This window comes from Palaemon carinicauda, chromosome 8 (assembly GCF_036898095.1).
Source record: "Palaemon carinicauda isolate YSFRI2023 chromosome 8, ASM3689809v2, whole genome shotgun sequence".
NCBI lineage: Eukaryota > Metazoa > Arthropoda > Malacostraca > Decapoda > Palaemonidae > Palaemon > Palaemon carinicauda.
The window spans coordinates 2,594,794-2,615,296 of record NC_090732.1 but is presented as its reverse complement, the minus strand read 5'-3'; the positions used below and the strand labels follow the sequence as shown (position 1 = coordinate 2,615,296).

General features: G+C 33.8%; 1 long non-coding RNA gene across 1 annotated transcript in view; it reads left to right on the top strand.

Moving 5' to 3' along the window:
* Positions 1 to 8,894, top strand: part of LOC137645601 (uncharacterized) — a 17,927-nt gene extending 9,033 nt beyond the window's left edge. The window contains exons 3-5 of the long non-coding RNA XR_011045311.1: positions 777 to 1,025; positions 2,155 to 2,242; positions 2,937 to 8,894. This is a non-coding gene — a long non-coding RNA (uncharacterized lncRNA). The remainder of the gene's footprint in view (positions 1 to 776; positions 1,026 to 2,154; positions 2,243 to 2,936) is intronic.
* Positions 8,895 to 20,503: the final 11,609 nt, after the last annotated feature.

Here is a 20,503-nt window from a genome sequence, read left to right as displayed (position 1 = left end):
AAAAATACTTAATACTTTTTTTTTTTTTTTTTTTTTTTTTTTTTAGATACCTATAGTTATATTAAACCACCCGATCAAGTTTGAAATTAAAAAGTAAATAAGTGGGAAATGTAAATTTAATCGTGAACGTAGAAAGTAAATATAATCGGGAAATTAAAACTAAAATATTGTGAAATTAAAATGTAAATCTAATTGTGAAATTAAAATGTAAATTTAATTGTGAAATTAAAATGTAAATTTAATTGTGAAATTAAAACTTAAATTTAATTGGGAAATTAAAATGTAAATCTAATTGGGAAAGTGAAATTTAGATTTGAGAACTTATAATGTAAATTTAATTGGGAAATTTACATGTAAATTAAATTGGGAAATTTAAATGTAAATTGAATTGGGAATTTAAACCAAATTTAATTGGGAAATTGAAATGTAAATTTAGTTTGGAAAATAAAAAGTAAATTTAGTTAGGAAAATAAAAAGTGAATTTAATTGTGAAATTGAAATGTAAATTTCATTATGAAATTAAAATCTAAATTTGGTAAATTAAAAAGTATATTTAATTGGGAAATCAAGAGACGTCAATTCATTCATTATACGGCAATCTATTAACATATTTGAGTTCTGAAATTATAGCCATATTAAAAATGATGAAACATGATTAGCTGTAGAACGTAAAAGGTTCTAAATAATAAAAGTTACCACTTGAAATTGTCATGAATACTTTAAAATATAACGTGAATAGGATAACTTTGTTTAAGTAAAATATTTTTCCTTTGAAGATCTCAGTATGAAATATAATGTCTGAGATTTCTTTCTAAAGATCTAATATATGAAATCGTAGCTATGAAAGATCTTGGGATATATCGAATAAACTTGAAAATAGAAATGACTTATTAAGAGATTTGCCGAATACAACTACAAGCAAACAATCGTGTCAAGCAGAGATGTTACTGATAATTTCGAGTAATTGAGTAATGAGGGCCAAGATGTAATTCGACTGTTGGTCCAAATGGAATGGATCCTTGTAGGTGAGTTTTTGATTTTTGAACATTACCTGTACCTGTTCATACTAAACTAGAGGCACTGAGTATAGAGGACGCCTCCACAGTTATTTCTCGCCCTTTTGCTCGACCGTGACTTTGACCTTTGACCTTAACATGTATTAATTGGCGTAGATTTTCATGCACAAATATGAACCAACTTCAAGTCCCTGTGACTACGGTGTCCAAACTTATAGCTGATTACGTAAATTGGACATTTTGCTTGACATTTGACCTTGACATTTGACCTTGACCTTTGACCTTGACCTTCCAAAATTTGACTATTACCAGATTTTTACATAATAGTTAATCCCTGAAAGTTTCATTACTCTACGATTAAAATTGTGGTCGGGAAGGTGTTCACACACACAAACGGGTTAATAAAACATAACCTCCTTCCAACTTCATCAATCACTGAAGGTTTCATACATAGCTTGTATCACGGTCTGTAAAGAAAAAAGATATGGGATTCTGTTAGTAGAACTTATAGTAATGTACATTGCTTTCAAACCGAATTGTTAAATAGAATAATTTTCAACTATCCTTTCAAGGATTTTATGAGCACAACATTTTTTAGTTAAAAAGATACACAATGTTGATTTTGAAGCAAATTTAATTGACGCTACTATTTAGTTTAAAAACCTTCCAATTATCATCTTCTTCTTCTTTGTTTGCATCCCTTCCCACTTCTATGTGGGGTCGATGTTTCTGGCCAGCGTTATCTATCTACCTCTGTCCCACACTTCATCACCGGTTAATCCCTTTGATCGAAGGTCATCCTTGATACAGTCCATCCACCTTCGCTTTGGTCTCCCTCTCCTTCTCCTTCCCTGTTCCTCCATTTCCATCACTCTCCTCCCAACATACTGTTCATCTCTTCTCATGACATGACCATACCACCTCAGTCTACTTTCTTGGATCTTATCTGATAGTTGTCTAACTCCTGTGGTACCCCTAATTACAAGTTAAAGTAGGCTACTTGTGTATCAGATACTTTACTTACTTTACTTTGATGGCTGCTTTTCCGGTCCCATACAGTAGGAGAACCCCACGCTCTATAAGCCACTCTAGTTAAAAGTTTATTTCCTATAGATTTGATATTAAACTCCTCTTGCAGGTCTGGGTAAGATGATGCAGATACGTGCTTTTATCAACAAGAACTACAAAGAAGTGTAAATACCATTAAACACCCCAAAAATACAATGGTAAGTTGATATTAATGAATTCTGTTCAATCAGTTGCTAGATTGACCAGTCTCTAAATCTGTAGTTTAAATGACATTGAATTTAACCATACGGATATTTTTTAATTTTATATTTTGCTGATTTTTATACAATTTACTCATCTCTGTTAATTGACTTAGATTTAGAGGACCTTGGTTAGTTTTAGATTTTATTAAAAAGTATATATAACAGTCAACTTTGCTAATCATTTCTTGATGTTTTTTTATTCGACATTTATTCATCTTAGACATTCAAATATAAATATCACCTGACTAAAAAGGAAAAATGTTGAAATGATCCTGCAATACTTATGGCCAGACCATGGTAGCAGTATTTAACAATAATATGATAATTCATTCAGATGCAAATATAACTAAATTTCATTGAATGCAATAAATAAACAATAAAACATTTGCCGCATTAAAATTTCAGAATGTTTATAAAACACAGTAGACTTTCAACGTGGGTCAAATGAGCTCCTGTAAGTTCATAAAACACAGTAGACTTTCAATATGGGTCAAATGAGCTCCTGTCCATCTTACCCTTATCAGTTCAAGGGACAATTAGAAATTATGCTACTTAGGGCCTAATTATAGTTAATTGTTTTCATTCTAAAATAGTGTAATCAAGTAAATCTAAGTGTTACATTTTATAATATTGTTTCTCGCCTTTCCAGGTGATGATAGTCTACAGATTACAAGCACCAATCAGCTACCAAGAAATTGTTTACACTTGCCGGCCATAATGTCACATGTGAAAGAAGAAGAAGAAGAAGAAGAAGAAGAAGAAGAAGAACAACAACAACAACAACAACGTTTGCTTCAAGAAACGAAAACAACAATTTTATGATTGTGGAACTCACCAGAATTTATCTGAGATATATTTGCACATGTTAATCAGAGGCTGTGAGGGATATGAATCAGGAAACGTGGACCCAGTTTTTGACATAGGTAGTTTAGTTTGAACTTCTGCAAATAAGTAAAATTTCTTTATCTCATTGAATTGTTAAGTTAATCATGATACTGTTTTTTAGTTTTGTGCAAATATTAGTTTCAACTATCTCTAGTAGCTAATCATTCAAGTTCATTAGAATTCAGCATTGCAAGTAAACGCTTTTGCTTTCTTAAATATCAGGTAGTTCAGTGCAAAATGTACATCATTTCCACGAGAGCAGTTATTAGGAAGTATAATTTAGTTAGTTAAATAGAAAAAAATGAGTGATATCAGGTGGTTCATCGTTTGCAACATAGTTTCAACTTATATTTACAAGGTCAAACGATGTCATTATCTACGTCAGATAAATTTTACCAAATTTTGCTAGATCAGTAAGATAAACGCCACAGTGTCTAGAAATTTTAGGATTTCGTTAGGTTAACGTATGAATCCATTATCATGTTGATGTGCTTTACAAAATCCCCCCCCCCCAAAAAAAAAGAGAAAAAAACTTAAGCTTTATAATAAGTTAAAAACTGAAATTTGCTTATTTGAACAATGTGAAAATTTTTGTAATACCAATTTGTATATCAATTTATTGTACAAGGACTTCTGAATTTCAACTTATGCCCTGATTAATTCTCAGTTCTTAAGTCTTGAGACGTTGTGGGATTAATTATTTTTAGTGTGTCCATTATGTAGTTCACACAGTGGGTTCCTACAAGCTATGTTTGAGATGTTAGATGTAGGAAGAATCCTTTTTTTGTACATTTAGCCATAGAAAACAGAAGGAGACTATTAAAAACAGTAATTACTGGAATCTCTCTCTCTCTCTCTCTCTCTCTCTCTCTCTCTCTCTCTCTCTCTCTCTCTCTCTCTAAGGTAGGTGCACAGGACATTAATCCACAACGCACCAGCATCGATAATGCAGCGACTATTTAATGCGCTGCCAGCTCATCTAAGAAACATATTAGGAGTGAGCGTAGATGTGTTTTAGAATAAGCTCGATAAACACCTAAGATGCATCCCAGACCATCCAAGACTGGAAGATGCATTAGCAACTCTGGTGGATATACGAGGTGCCTCACACTGAGGGACCTGGGGGAACCCAAACATAGAATAAAGTAATAAGGCTCTCTCTCTCTCTCTCTCTCTCTCTCTCTCTCTCTCTCTCTCTCTCTCTCTGAAATATTGGAAGTAGCTAGAATCATTTTTTGTGCTGTTAGCCATGAAATACAGATGGGAGACTTTTAAAGACATAGAGCTCTCTCTCTCTCTCTCTCTCTCTCTCTCTCTCTCTCTCTCTCTCTCTCTCTCTCTCTCTCTCTCTCTCTCTCTCTCTCAATTTTTAAAGAATCAGTCCATACTGCAAGATGCTCTGCACACTTACCCATGCTCCTAATCATCTCTGTATTCTTGACACAAGCTTGAGGCATCTAGTATTTTATTTCGAAATTTTCGGCTAGTTTTATTCTTAATACTTCTATTATAACTTGGTATGCGTTAGTATATATGTTTAACAGGGTATTTAAGGGAATTCTCTTATGTTAGGGTTAATTTACATCTACTTTTTCTTGTTCTAATTTTCTTGAAGGAAGAACTTTAGGCCGAAGAGTTAGGGACAGACTAAGAACTTTAGGATTTTGTTTTTGTTTTACTTCATAAAAAACATTATGAATGATCTATCATCAATTCTGGTATAAAGTTGAAGTACAGAGGTTCCTATTGTGAGTAACTAGTCAATTACCAGTTTCGTAACAGCTTCAAAACCTGTTTCCTAAGCTGACAGCTGCCGAGATAAGGAAATATCCCTCACTTGCCTTGTGATTTTCTTGAAAATTTTTTTAGGTCATTTTGTTGAAAACATAAACACTATTTTCATATTCATTGATAAGAAACTTTGTCATGTCGGTAAATATGTTTTCTCCCTAATTGTTATATTTTAACTCTTTTAGAGCTACTGTTTTCTGGCCAATTCCGTGTAAATTTGTTGATATGATATTGATATATTTAACTCTATATCCATATTTACTGTTTATCAAGAATTTTCTAGATAAGAATTTAGATTTTTGCTTGGTAGGGATTTGATATGTGTTACATGCTGATTTTTTATGCTGTTTACATGACTTAATTTTTACAAAATGATTTAAGTATCGATATATCTTATATCTTGCAAGATGTCTTTTGAAGGTTGAATGAAATATATTAAGTCAAAAGTTATTCCTCTGGTCGATGATATAACAATATTATATATTTTACATTATGGACACATGCTGTTGTTTCAAAAGTGTTACTAGCTTGTGGCTGAAAGAATTTTTGACCCACTATTATGGATCATATAACCAAGCCAGCATGACCTGCCATTGTCTTTGCTTTATAGTTCTCTTGCTTGAGGGTACATTCGGGCTCACTATTCCATCCTATTTCTCTTCCTCTTGTTGGTTAAAGTTTTCATAGTTTATATAGGAGATATTTTTTTTAATGCTACTGTTCTTAAAGTATTTTATTTTTCCTTGTTTCCTGTCCTCGTTTCCTTTTCTCACGGGGTTATTTTCCCTGTTGGAGCCCCTGGGCTTGTAGCATTCTGCTTTTCCAACTAGGGTTGTAGCTTAGCAATCAATAATAATAATAATAATAATAATAATAATAATAATAATAATAATAATAGTTGGCATTTAGTCAACATGGCGTTACGCCTTTGCATCCTTTTCGTTCCAGAATCACGTTTATGTGGAATCATATCTCATCATGTGAGGCCCACAATTTTATGCAAACAGAGTATGAAAGTGTTCTAGTTGACTAAGATGATATCAATATATAGTCCAGGCCTCTACACCATAGAGGAAAGCTAAGAATACATCCTGGTTTATGCATTTGGATTTTAGTGGTCAGCTTTGGGTTTATGGGAAACTATGGTCTTCAGCTTACTAATAAGCATGTGCACGACTGTTTATTTTTTCAAGCACATCATTATCAGTCTTAAGTTGTGGCTGAAACTATAAAATGCCACTTTCTGAAGTTCTGCATCATTAACAGAGAGAGATCACTATCATCATCTATGCCTACTGAAGCAAAGGGCCTCGGTTAGATTTCGCCAGTCGACTCTAGCTTGAGCTTTTAAATCGATACTTCTCCATTCATCATCTCCCACTTCACGCTTCATAGTTCTCAGCCATGTAGGCCTAAGTCTTCTAACTCTTCTAGGGCCTTGTGGAGCCCAGTTAAGAGTTTGGTGAACTAGTCTCTCTTGGGGAGTGCGAAGAGCAGGCCCAAACCATCTCCATCTACCCCCCACCATGATCTCATCCAAATACGGCTCTCAAGTAATCTCTTAGTTTCATTTCTAATCCTGCCCTGCCATATAACTCCCAATATTTTTCTGAGGACTTTGTTCTTAAATCTACAAAATCTGTTGGCTATTGCAAGTCTGTTGGTAATCCAGTTTTTAAGTATTTGCTCTCCCTTTTATAAGGCACAGATGATTTTTTGAAGCTGATTTTTATTCTCGAACATAGCCCCGTGGTTGAGAATTTCTTCTGGAATTGTCAGAACCAGTGCTTTTGACTTTTTAATGTTTTTTATTGTGTCAGAACTTCATGGTATTCTGGAAACATGTAGAGTGAGTAACTAGACGACCATCAATAACACTCATCAAATGGGGCTGTGATGGTTCAGTGTAGCATGAAAACTGGTCTGTTCTTTGTGGTTGTATGTGCAATCAAAATAAGTGTGCTGACGGGAGTGATTGGACTGTATTTTTCTTAGTCATAAAGGGATTTGATGACGTACGGAAAACCTCATATATTATGGTTAGCAAAGGCTCGAGCTTCCGTCACCTTTTCTATCCAACAGCTGTAACTGTAGCACGTATATTTGATGTACACCCGACCTCAGGTCTCCCATTCTTAGCAGAACCAGTGCTTGGCTTAAGACCTAAATTCCATATTCAATTCAACAGTGTAGATGAACGGGAGATCGTGGCAAGATATGTGTCGTGTGCTTTACATTATGTAATTAGTGTATGGTGTCAGTTCTCATTACACCAATTTTACATGAGTGATTAGTAAAGCCAATCGTTTGTTTTGCAGAAATTTTTCCACTTGTTGTCAGGGTCTTCTTCAATAATGTCACTTTTTTTTTTGCTTTTCTATAGTCCTCTTTAGGTGATGAGATATACACTCCTACAGCTATTTGTAGGTCTGTTCTGATGAGTAATCTGGAACTGCATATCCTCAGTCCTCTGAAATCATATGGAGAAATATATACATTAATTTAAAACACCTAAAGAAATGACAGCATTTCTAATGTTTGATTCTCTTAGTTTTCTGTCTATAGGACACTTCTATTTCAAATGTTTGACAATGCTCTTAGTTTTCTGGCTACAGGACAATTCTCTTAGTTTTCTGGCTATAGAACAATTCTCCTAGTTTTCCGGCTATAGAACAATTCTCCTAGTTTTCCGGCTATAGAACAATTCTCCTAGTTTTCCGGCTATAGACCAATTCTCCTAGTTTTCTGGCTACAGGACAATTCTTAGTTTTCTAGCTTTAGGACAATTCTATTTAAAATGTTTGACAATTCTCTTAGTTTTCTGGCGATGGGACAATTCTATTTCAAATGTTTGACAATTCTCTTAGTTTTCTGGCTATAGGACACTTCTATTTCAAATGTTTGACAATGCTCTTAGTTTTATGGTTATAGGCCAATCCTCTTGATTTTCTGGCTATAGGCCAATCCTCTTAATTTTCTGGCTATAGGCCAATCCTCTTAATTTTCTGGCTATAGGCCAATCCTCTTAATTTTCTGGCTATAGGCCAATCCTCTTAATTTTCTGGCTATAGGCCAATTCTCTTAGTTTTCTGGCTATAGGACAATTATATTTCAAATGTTTGCCAATGCTCTTAGTTTTCTGGCTACTGGACAATTCCCTTAGTTTTCTGGCTACTGGACAATTCTCTTAGTTTTCTAGCTATAGGACAATTCTATTTCAAATGTTTGCCAATTCTCTTAGTTTTCTGGCTACTGGACAATTCTCTTAGTTTTCTGGCCACTGGACAATTCTCTTAGTTTTCTAGCTATAGGACAATTTTATTTCAAATGTTTGCCAATTCTCTTAGTTTTCTGGCTACTGGACAATTCTCTTAGTTTTCTGGCTACTGGACAATTCTCTTAGTTTTCTAGCTATAGGACAATTCTATTTCAAATGTTTGCCAATTCTCTTAGTTTTCTGGCTACTGGACAATTCTCTTAGTTTTCTGGCTACTGGACAATTCTCTTAGTTTTCTAGCTATAGGACAATTCTATTTCAAATGTTTGCCAATGCTCTTAGTTTTCTGGCTACTGGACAATTCTCTTAGTTTTCTGGCTACTGGACAATTCTCTTAGTTTTCTGGCTACTGGACAATTCTCTTAGTTTTCTGGCTACTGGACAATTCTCTTAGTTTTCTAGCTATAGGACACTTCTATTTCAAATGTTTGACAATGCTCTTAGTTTTCTGGTTATAGGCCAATTCTCTTAGTTTTCTGGCTATAGGACAATTCTATTTCAAATGTTTGACAATTCTCTTAGTTTTCTGGCTATAGGAAGCTTCTATTTCAAGTGTTTGACAATGCTTTTAGTTTTGTGGTTATAGGCCAATTCTCTTACTTTTCTGGCTATGGGCCAATTCTCTTAGTTTTCTGGCTATAGACCAATTCTCTTAAGTTTTCTGGCTACAGGACAATTCTCTTAGTTTTCTGGCTATAGAACAATTCTCTTAGTTTTCTAGCTATAGGACAATTCTATTTCAAATGTTTGCCAATGCTCTTAGTTTTCTGGTTATAGGCCAATTCTCTTAGTTTTCTGGCTATAGGAAGCTTCTATTTCAAGTGTTTGACAATGCTTTTAGTTTTGTGGTTATAGGCCAATTCTCTTACTTTTCTGGCTATGGGCCAATTCTCTTAGTTTTCTGGCTATAGACCAATTCTCTAAGTTTTCTGGCTACAGGACAATTCTCTTAGTTTTCTGGCTATAGAACAATTCTCTTAGTTTTCTGGTAATAGGACAATTCTCTTGGTTTTCTGGTTATAGGACAATTCTCTTGGTTTTCTGGTTATAGGACAATTCTCTTGGGTTTTTGGCTATAGGACAATTCTCTTAGTTTTCTCTTTACAGGATAATTCCCTTACTTTTCTGGCTATGGGCCAATTCTCTTACTTTTCTGGCTATAGACCAATTCTCTTAGTTTTCTGGGTACAGGACAATTCTCTTAGTTTTCTGGCTACAGGACAATTCTCTTAGTTTTCTGGCTACAGGACAATTCTCTTAGTTTTCTGGCTATAGACCAATTCTCCTAGTTTTCTGGCTATCAGACATTTCTCTTAGTTTTCTGGTAATAGGACAATTCTTTTGGTTTTCTGGCTACAGGACAATTCTCTTAGTTTTCTCTTTTCAGGATAATTCTGGTAGTGTTCTGGCTATAGGATAATTCACCTAGTTTTCTGGCTATCAGACATTTCTTTTAGTTTTCTGGCAATAGGACAATTCTCTTGGTTTTCTGACTATAAGACAATTCTGTTTTCTGACAATGGGATGAATTTTACCAGACCTATCCCACATTGTAGGGATAGCAGTTCTAGCCCAGTTAGTGGATCTGACTGTAGCCTACATGTCTGTGACCATTTATCAGACTCCCTTACATTACATGGAATAAAGTTTGTGTTGAGGAAACTTATCCAATTTTGAGAGAGAAGTGTGTCCTGATGTAACTATATTGTTATAGCATAGACTGAAGAATGGCTTGTATTTATGAATAAGATTAAAGTTGATTAAAGATTGTGTGGTTTAGTACTTGTGAAACTCCAGTAACTTTTTTTTTTATTAAAGCCATCTGAAAAGAATAGAATATAGTCCATACTTACTAAGGTTTGTAGATAGAAAGTAATGTAATCTGTTGTTTGCGAAGATAGCACCAAATTAAGTATATCATTAGTGTTTGAGGTGGTGATAAGTCTAAGCCTTTAAATAGGCCATTTAATGAAATAACGAAATTTACCCTCACTAAAAGCTACCCTTCCTCCTCCCCAAAATGTGATTAACCATGCCTTTAAACAATTATTATAATTAAGCATCCCCTTAAAATACTATTTAAGCTTTTATACGTATATTAATGAAGTAATATGATTAGAATTATTGAAATTAAAATTATAATTACAATAATTATAAAAAAATGTAGCATCCTGATTTTCCAACTAGGGTTATAGTTTAGCAAATAATAATAATAATAATAATAATAATAATAATAATAATAATAATAATAATAATAATGACGATAATGATAATGATAATGATGATGATGATGATGATATCCCTAAAAAATCCTGATTAGCTAAGCCTTCAAATATTTTAAAATTAAATTAACTACCCCGATTAAAAATGCCGATTAAGCTTTTACATAATGTAAATTAATGAAATAACTAAATTTATCACCCTTCAAACATTTTTAATGCCATTTGATCATTTATTTTTGAACCAAAGTGATAAAATTTAGCTTATTCGAAGTAAATTGCTTGTGAATATTTTTAATGCATAAAATAATAGTAATTTTTCCCAAATCCAGAATTGCTATATAAATGAACTTCGTTGAGAATTTAAGTTGACAAAAAAAAAAAAAAAAAAAAAAAAAAAAAAAATCAAAACGATGCATAAAATAATAGTAATTTCTCCTAAATCTAGAATTGCTATTTAAATGAACTTCATTGAGATTTTAAGTTGACAAAAAAAAAAAAAAATAAATAAATTAAATTCAAAACGTGAAATACCGAAATCTTGACATGGTGCTATCTATCACATATAGTAAAATCAGTATTTGTGATACATTTAAAAAAGCATTTAACTATTCTTACTGTTTCTTAGACTTGAAAACGCAAAGTGCTTATTTAGGTAAAAGTTTCTATGTTGAATTAAAGTTAGATCTCCATTGATATCTGAAATGGATTTAGCTTATTAAACGATTTTCAATAAATAAAAGTAAATTAAGTCAGAGGGGAGGGGAAATGTACGAACAGACTAATAAAAGGGGCAGCTAATGTTATAAATAACTAAATGTGATGATTATGTAGAGGAAATTCAGGCTGACAAATTATTCAAAGTAGGTTTACAGTAAGATGATAACTTAGGGCAATAACTAAATATCTTATAAGCTATATTAGATGAAAACCAGTAAATAATTTTGATTTTTCAATAGGTAGTTCTTTAAATTCTTAAAATTGGTATTCTTCAAATCATAATCAAAGCATTAAATCGTCAAATTTACATTGAAAAGGCCAGAAATAAAGTATTTGAAAGTATGAAATGAATGCTCAAAAAATGCAAAGTAAAATTAAAAATATATATATATATATAAGTTCATAGAGTACTTTTGTATCTGATGGGTGTCAAGTAGCCATATTTCCCGACAATTTCTGTTGAGTAACGTTAAAAGGTGATTTTCATGACGTCATTGTGAGGTTTGTTACGTCATAATTTTTCAAACTAAGGGACCAATGACGTTAGTAAGTTCCAAGGATGTGTGATGAGACACTGCTGTATATAGTTTTTTTTTTTTTTTTTTTTTTTTTTTTTTTTTTTTTTTTTTTTTTTTTTTTTTTTTTTTTTTTTTGGTCAAGAAATGACAACTATCAATAATTAAAATTGTACATGGTACTAGAGATGTAAGTGGTATGATCAAATTTGTAACCATAGGTAACTACTAAGATTAGGATAAATAAAATTCTGAATTTTACCGGACGCTCTTTTATTTAAATTCTAAAAATACATATTTACAAGAATATTCTGGTTACCCCTAAAACAATTAAAGAAAATGGGAAATAAAAAAATATTTTTTTGTTACCCCTGAAGCCAGCATTACAATGCCCCAAACGAGGTTCTCGACAGGGAGTAACCAGCCAGTTATCAGCTTCGAAACTGATTCAAAGACCCGTTTTCTAAGCTGACAGCTGATTTCTGAGAAGGGAAAAGTCCCTCTCTTCCCTTGTACTCTTCCAGGTGCATTACCCGTTTTCTCTGTACCTGTTGAAGAATGTAAGTACCTTTCCAATATAAAAGAAAACGGGTATGAACAGAAGTTCAAGGGGGGTGGTAGGGGCACCCCTGAGAAGAGCCAGAGCTTACTTTCTCTCTCATGGCTGCGATTTTGTACATAGGCAAATGCGAGACAAGCAAAGTATAATGAAACATGGCGTGAAAAACTGTAGAGTTTTACAATCTGAATTTCGGACTAATGTCGAATCAGAATGGTAAAAACATTTCCAAATACAATACCTCTATGGATACCACAAGAGAAAATCTACGGGGTGTAAACATACCCTTCGACATCCTACTTTCATTTCCCTTGAGATTTGACACAGTTAAGTTGACGTCTTGTAATAGAAAATGGTTGTTGCTTTCTTTATATCTTATAGAAAACTAAGAAAACCTAAGCTAGGAATGACGGAACTCAGCGTGATATTGACTTAGTGACCGACTGAATCTTAAACTTAGCGTTATATTGACTTAGTGACCGATTGAATCTTAAACTTAGCGTGATATTGACTTAGCGACCGACTGAATCTTAAACTTAGCGTGATATTGACTTAGTGACGGAATGAATATTAGACTTAGCGTGATATTGACTTAGCGACCGACTGAATTTTAAACTTAGCGTGATATAGACTTAGTGACCGACTATATCTTAGACTTAGCGTGATATTGACTTAGTGGCGGAATAAACTTTAGACTTGAGCGTGATATTCACTTAGTGACCGACTATATCTTAGTTAACTTGAAGCTATTAATGCTAATTTAATCGTAAATATTACTCTATTGGGTTATCTCGACAGTTTCAAATTATGTATAATTAATGTTCTATTTCTCTATATTAACGACTTAACGATACTATTAAATTTTAAGGGACGCCACACAGCCCATTCATTTCTTGACACCTAGCAGTCTGACATCAAATTTGTCATAGAAGCAGTCCCAAGGTTTGATCCATGAACGCTTCAACTTTGCCACCAGTATTAATGACAAATCTGTCATCAAACTGCCTAATTATGTCAGGAAACATGTATGGGTGACACCCTCGGGTACAAAACAAAGGGTCTGGCTACTTTTTCAATTTCTTAAGCGAAAATTAACAAAGTATATTTTGCTATTTTAGTATTAGATTTAATTCATTTAAATGCTTTATTCCTGGCCTTTTCATATGAATTTGATGATTTTAGTTATGCCTTGAAAAACATCTAATTTTAATTATTAAAGAGATACTTAAATACAAATTATATAATGCTTCTAATTCAATGTAGCTTGGAAGAAATGCAAACATCGTACTAAATTACCGTCTTTTTTAATATCAATAATTAGTTTAGTATAAATTTTATCCGGAATATCATCGTAGTTATACCCGATTTTTCTCATAATTTAGTTTTTATTTATTATTATAAATTTAGCTGCATCTTTAGTTAATCTATTCGTATTTTCTTCCAATTTGACTGATATTGATTAAAAATAGTTTATTTATTTGTTATTCCTAATATTATCGGAAATTTATTTTAATTACGGAAATTTACTTTAATTTCGTAACTTTATTTTTGAATTTCGGAAATGGCTTTTAATTTAGGAAATAGATCTTAATTAAGGACATTGAATTTAATTACGGAAATTGATTTTAATATCGAAAATTTATTTAATTTCGGACAATTTATTTTAATTTCGGATATTGATTTTAATTTTGGATATAGTTTTTAATTTCGGATATTGAATTTAATTCAAAACGAGAAACGCATACTTGAACAAGCCCTTCGGTTTTTCAAGTCAAAGATACGGTACTAAAATACTCTCTTGAACCTCATGTACACTCATACTGATTTTTTTATATTTGACAGATAGCACCTCTTAAATATTCCCCTCATTTCAGTATTTTATGATTTAAGAGAAACCATTTTTAGCCAATTTAAATGCTCAAGGGTTTACCAGATCAAATTTATATATTAATCATGGATTTAGTTTGGAAACAGCTAATATTTTAAGTATCAAGACAAATAAAATATTCATATCAGGTACATCACATTTATATATCAATTATGGATTAAGTTTGGAAACTGCTAATATTCTATGTATTAAGAAAAATTAAATATTCATATTAGATTTACTTTAAAATGCTTAAATTTTTACATTTCTGTGCTTTATATAACAGTAAAACCTAATTTTTGGAGGGGGATATATTTCATTAATTTGGTTTAGGAATACAAATTAATTTAATTACGTTATATATCTAAAGCCTTGGACTTTGTTTTATTAGGGGAGATAAACTTAGTTATCTATTTTACGTTATGTGAAGGCTTAAGCCAACTTGTTTTAATGTTATAAAACTAATTTAATTACGTTACTCTAAAGCCTTGGACTTCCAGGTTTATTAGGTAGGATTAATTTCGATATTAAATTAATCTCCGCGATATAAAGGCTTAAATTTAGTTATCTAATTAATTTACGTTATGCGAAGGCTTAAACCAACTTGTTTTAATGTTATAAAACTAATTTAATTACGTTACTCTAAAGCTTTGGACTTCCAGGGTTATTAGGAAGGATTAATTTCGATACTGAATTAATTTACGCGATATAAAGGCTTAAAGTTTGTTAGGGGGATGTACAATTAACTTATTTCGATATTGCATTAATTTACGTTATATAAAGGCTTTATAAGGGGATAAAATTAATTTAATTACATAACATATTCAAAAGGCTAAGACTTTTACAAAGGGGTATAAATTAATTAGATTATTTATTTAACGACTTAGGGAACCTTTTTGAGGGAAATATCTAGCAATTTTATTAAATTGTTTTTTTTTTTTTTTTTATTTCTTATACCAATCATATATATTTAATCTGGTGCTATCTTAAAGAATAGTTTACATGTTTTATCTACAAACTTAATTAGGTAAGGAATATATTTTATTTGTTTCAGATGTCTTTATAAACAAAAGTTACAGGAATTTCATAAGAAACCAAACTAAGTTTAATCAACTTTAATTTTATTCAGAATTACAAGTCATCCTTTAGTTTATGCTATAACAATATAAATATTTACACCAAGACACACACTTCCCCTTCTAAAACAGACTAGTGTCCCAAACACCAAGATTGTCTTTTAAGGTTCAGCACCATTCCATGCATTGTGTGAGAGTCGGATAAATGGCCGAGCTGGACGCACTTCGCCATTTTAAAGAATGAGTGATACCTCTATCAATATTAATCCCATTGACCGATATTTTTTTGGGCGTTTGTTTAGAAGTATAATTTTTTATGAGACTTTTTCTCACAAGACTAAGTAACTGCAGTTTCAAATTATTTCAAAGAATAGGTCTACAATTGTATTTTGGTGTACGCAGGCTATAGCTCACCATTAGAAGACATCTGTAATAAATCGAGGCTCAATATTGCTTACTTTAACCTATCTATCTGTTTACCAAGGCACTTACCCCAACTTTGGGGGATAGCCGACATGAAAGGAAAGTTTTCCTCTCTTTGCTCCTCCCAGCCTGACGAGGGATTCAGCCGAGTTTGGTTGGTACTGCTATATTGATATAAAACCTTCCGGTTTCGTGCTCATCACAAGAACGAGACTCCACCATGAACATTTCGTTTTCATAATACTGATTTGGATAGAACTATTACTGCTACGCTCATGACCGACTATCACCAATTTTGAAACAGTTTCATGAAAAATCTACAATCTTTAGTTGAAATAGATCTCAAAGACCTCTCTTCGAACTGCTAATAACAATCTATTGATATACCTAGCTCAATTATTTACCCTTTTTCTTGTCAGAACTGCGAGACAATACGTTTCAACCACCTATTTGTGCTCACTAAAACCTTTCAAGTAATAATTATACTTAATCTAATCTTAAAAGCAAAATGTAAACAGTGCTGCAAAGTATCATCAGGTTTTAAATAAAATAAAGTACTTGAGGCCCTTTGCGTAAATAAGCGTAGGAGACGATGATGATGATGATGATTCAAAGTGCATTCAGATTCTCGTCTATCATATTAATTCATAATGCATCTCAGGGAATCAACTATAGAAAATAAAACAAGTGTTTTAGTTCAAAATTTAAAAGAAAATGCTATACTCATATTATTGAGACTGATATGAATATACTCTCTCCAAAACTAAAATTTCTTTATGCAAATTTAAAGAAAATATATCGAACTGTTGGATGATATAGACAGACTCCTGAAGTGCCAGTTTCCTAGATAAAAACTCCAAAAGCGAGTGTTTCTTGGCAAAACATTCTCAATCTTTAAAAGAATTAAGAAAAACAATCCAACAAAATTACTTGGCATAAAAAATCCCTCATACTAAACTTCCAAGGTCAAAGACTTCAAACTTCCCTTCCTTGGTCACCATCATCATAGCTTATCACGCTAAACAGACTAACATTGAAGCATTAGGAACGTTCACTTCGTGACCCTGCCAATCCGCAAGAAGACCAATCCTAACACTACAGTGAGAGAGGTGCCGTTAGGCTATAACTAAGAGGCGAGGTGAATGCAACTGAACTTTATTCAACAGACATCGAGCTTATATACCAAGACTTGCGAACAAGAACGTCACAAAAATTTGAACAAAATAAAACATGAGCTAGCATACTTTCACAGATTGGCCTATTATCAGTGCAGGGAAGAGAGAGTGATAATATAAAAAAGCATGTATGAAACCCGTGCGGTACACTATACACCAATACAGCCAAGGCTACTGCAAGAGTGGGTGGTAAAAGGATAAATCCTCAACCCGTTGACAATATGAAGATAATCAGCCACAGCATCGAAAGTTTTAACAGGAGCAAAGCAAAGATTCTGGCAGAGCTACAGCCTGATATCCTGTGCTTGCAAGAAACTCACCGAATGAACAAACCACCCATTATTCCAGGAAGGCACCTAGCTATTGATACTGGTAGCCAAACTCATGGAAGTGCTATCTTTGTCAAAGACAAGTTGCTAGTGATGGGTACTACTAAAATGGAAAATGGTCCCACTGAAATCCTCAAGGTGGAGATAGAACACTTGAGCATTATCTCCCTATACAAACCTGACAATGAACAGTTGGAGTGACCCACTTCCTTAGACCTTCAAGGGAAAAGAAATGTAATCATTTGGACCTTTAACAGCCACAGTACGAATTGGGGATATGAGGACGAGAATGCTAATGGAAAAAATGTAAATTCATGGGTTCTAAGCAATAACCTTGAACCACTACATAAACCAAAAGATTCCTCAACCGTCACCAGAGAAAGATGGGGGAGGGGATACAGCCCTCCTAGCTTTCATAAATTCTACACGCTCCCACCATTGTCCAGTACAAATTGAATTCCACATTGTAAAAAGACCCAGGGAATCAAAATATCTCCAAAGATTTAACTTTGGGGGAAAGCAAATTGGACAGCCTTTACTGAAATGATTGAACATATTGACATCACACCATCTGGACCAAGTAATTATGATGAATTTGTCAAACAAGTATGGAAATCAGTTCAACAGAATATACATAGAGGCAGCAGAAAGGAATATATTCCTGGAATTACTGACCAAATTAAAGAACTGTGTGAGAATTACACCACCTCATACGATGAAGACCCATTCAGCTTAGACACCTTTGAAATTGGAGAAAATATTCTAACACTACCGACCCGAGAAAGTCGGCAACGATGGTATAACCTCCTACACAACCTGGATAGGGCTCACCAAAAAAAAAAAAAAAGAAATGACAAGGTTGTCTTGCATTGAAATTTCAATGCTCGTGTTGGGAAAAACCAGATATAGGTAATATAATGCCAATAGCCTCAGACTACTCTCACTATGAGATCAACATGGTCTTGTCTTTACAAATACAATATTCCAGCTTAAAGACAAATTCAAAACAAGAATGCATCCAAGATCCAAGCATTGGCATATGATAGGTTACATGATAACCAACCAGAGCATAAATGTTTTGTGGTGAAATGTTGAACAGTTCATCGTTTAGCGAGATCCATCATCTCATTCAAAATACAACCTCAAATCCGAAAGCATGCTGCATTTAAGAAATTGCACAGTGCTGCGCTGAAAACCCGAAAGTGATCGTTTACTCACCCAAATTTCTGAGGCCATCTCTTCATTAGCTGACTTCCCTTAAAAAGATCCTGACAGAGTGGAGAGAGTTCTGCAAACTGATGTCAGATGCTGCAGAAGAAATAATTGGCTTCACTATGTACTCTCATGCAGACTGGTTTGAGGAGAACCAGATGCTACAGAAGCAACAATTGGTTTCGCTATGCATTCTCATGCAGACTGGTTTGATTAGAACCAGAAGCTACAGAAGCAACAATTAGCTTCACTATGTACTCTTGCAGACTAGGTTAATGAGAACCAGATGCTACAGAAAGAACAATTAGCTTCTTTATGCATTCTCATGCAGACTGGTTTGCTGAGAACCAGATGCTACAGAAGCAACAATTAGTTTCGCTATGCATTCTCATGCAGACTGGTTTGATGAGAACTAGATGCTACAGAAACAACAATTGGCTTCACTATGCATACTCATGCAGACTGGTTTGATGAGAACCAGATGCTACAGAAACATCAATTGGTTTCGCAATGAATCCTCATGCAGACTGGTTTGATGAGAACCAGATGCTACAGAAGCAACAATTGGCTTCACTATGCATTCTCATGCAGACTGGTTTGATGAGAACCAGATGCTACAGAAAAAACAATTAGCTTCACTATGCATTCTCATGCAGACTGGTTTGATGAGAACCAGATGCTACAGAAGCAACAATTGGCTTCACTATTCTTTCTCATGCAGACTGGTTTGATGAGAACTAGATGCTACAGAAACAACAATTGGCTTCACTATGCATACTCATGCAGACTGGTTTGATGAGAACCAGATGCTACAGAAAAATCAATTGGTTTCGCAATGAATCCTCATGCAGACTGGTTTGATGAGAACCAGATGCTACAGAAGCAACAATTGGCTTCACTATGCATTCTCATGCAGACTGGTTTGATGAGAACCAGATGCTACAGAAAAAACAATTAGCTTCACTATGCATTCTCATGCAGACTGGTTTGATGAGAACCAGATGCTACAGAAGCAACAATTGGCTTCACTATTCTTTCTCATGCAGACTGGTTTGATGAGAACCAGATGATACAGAAAGAACAATTCGCTTCACTATGCATTCTCGTGCAGATTGGTTTGATGAGAACCAGATGCTACAGAAGCAAGAATTGGCTTCAACTATGCATTCTTATGCAGTCTGGTTTAATGAGAACCCGATGCTACAGAAGCAACAATTGGCTTCACTATTCTTTCTCATGCAGACTGGTTTGATAAGAACTAGATACTACAGAAACAACAATTAGCTTCACTATGTACTCTTGCAGACTAGTTTGATGAGAACCAGATGCTACAGAAGCAGCAATTGGCTTCTCTATGCATTCTCATGCAGAATGGTTTGGTGAGAACTCTTACACCATACACACATCTTGGAAACATCCACTCATCTGCACTGGTTGAGAATGGAGGACCTAAGGTCGGATGCACAGCATTAAATATACATGCTACAGTTCTAATGGTGGGTAAAATCGATTAAGTAATCTCAAACCTTTGTTGACCAAAACAACACACAAGGCTTTTCATAATGATATCAAATCCATTTACAAACTCAACAAAAACAGAAGCAGTCTAACCAGCTCACTTGATTTGATAGCAAAACCATCCTCTAAGAACTGGTCGAGATTCTAAACTGCTGAGATGAGCATCCCTATACTACAGTGAACCACCAACGTAATGGCCCTTGAGTCTGTTATTGATGCTCTACCTTAATTACTACTTATCCAGGACATCAGTAAGCTTCCATTATTCCAGGAAGCTCTGACTACAATAAAAGCATTAAAGAAGGCAAAAGCTGTGGTAAAAACTTTTAGGCAAAGGTTCTACATTCTAAAGAAAAAGCTGCAAAAAATCATCTGTGCTATACGGAGGAAAAAAAAAAGAACCCAAATCCTGGATATACTTCGTAATTCTTATAAATAAGAATAAAGGCAACAGAAGCTACAACAACTACAGCTGCTGATGTATTTCCAATTTTTCCAAGGCACATCTGGTAAAATGCTAGCTGGTAAAATGCTAGCTGGTAAAATGCTCTTGGGCTTAGCTAAACATATGATGGTTTTGGAAGGAAAGAGGGCACTTAATACTACCTCACGAGCTCCTATGAAAATAGTTGCACATTATGGAGTTCCTA